The sequence below is a fragment of the Felis catus genome, chromosome B1 (genome assembly GCF_018350175.1).
Source record: "Felis catus isolate Fca126 chromosome B1, F.catus_Fca126_mat1.0, whole genome shotgun sequence".
Classification (NCBI taxonomy): Eukaryota; Metazoa; Chordata; class Mammalia; order Carnivora; family Felidae; genus Felis; species Felis catus.
This window is the reverse complement of record NC_058371.1, coordinates 26,296,119-26,297,220: the sequence shown is the minus strand read 5'-3', so window position 1 is coordinate 26,297,220 and position 1,102 is coordinate 26,296,119. Positions and strand designations below refer to the sequence as shown.

Sequence of the window (1,102 nt, the reverse complement as noted above, 5' to 3'; positions counted from 1 at the left end):
TCTGACAGTGGAGGGGGGACTTTGCTGTTTTTGTGGTGGGAAGATCCCTGTCTTTATTTTATTTTATTTTATTTTATTTTATTTTATTTTATATGCAAGTTAGTTAACGTACAGTGTGGTATTGGCTTCAGGAGTAGAACCCAGTGATTTATCTCTTACATATGACACCCAGTACTCATCCCAACAAGTGCCCTCCTTAATGCCCATCATCCATTTAACCCACCTCCCACCCCCATCAACCCTCAGTTTGTTCTCTGTATTTAAGTCTCTTATGGTTTGCCTTCCTCTCTGTGTTTATCTTACTTCTCCTTCCCTTCCCCTATGTTCATCTGTTTTGTTTCTCAAATTCCATACAGGAATGAAATCATACGATATCTGTCTTCCTCTGACTTATTCTGCTTAGCAGAATACACTCTAGTTCCATCCACGTTGTTGCAAATGACAAGATTTCGTTATTTTTCATCGCTGAGCAGTATTCCATTGTATATACGTAAAAAATATGAAAGGCTTCACAAACTTGTGTGTCATCCTTGTGCAGGGGCCACTCTAATCTTCTCTGTGTCGGTCCAATTTTAGGATATGTGCTGCCGAAGTGAGCACAATCTGTCTGTATTTTAAAGCATTAAAGAGATGATGCCCCAGCCATGGACACCTGCTGTCACGTCATGCTTTTCTCAGTTGTTGGGCGGCCTTAGCGAGGAGGTGGGAGATTGGAGGGTCTGGAAATGTACAGTTAACCTGCCATTTTCTCAAAATCCCTTTCTTACAGGTTTGCGGGAGTGTTTTTAGATGTTTGTGACAGTCTGGTTTTAAATTCATAGAATGCTGAAGTCAAGAAAGATCTGGAAGAGAATCAGTTTCCACCATCTGATTTTGTACACGAAGTCCAGAGGGGCTCCAAAGCTTAATACACGTCATAGAGCGAATCCGTAGCATGGCCAAGGGAAGAATTCGATCCCTTCATCTCTAGACCGCTGCTTTCTTTCCCCAGTTCACTGCCCAGATCTTCCTGGGCAGTAAATTTTATTGTTGTTCTATCAACAAATGAGTGTGATCTTCAAATGTTGCCAGGACAAACCTAAACCAGAACCAAATCAAGATA

General features: G+C 41.5%; 1 non-coding gene across 1 annotated transcript; it reads right to left on the bottom strand.

Moving 5' to 3' along the window:
- Positions 1-493: 493 nt before the first annotated feature.
- Positions 494-600, bottom strand: LOC111560268. The gene has a single exon (XR_002742026.1). It is a non-coding gene; the product is annotated as a U6 spliceosomal RNA (small nuclear RNA).
- Positions 601-1,102: the final 502 nt, after the last annotated feature.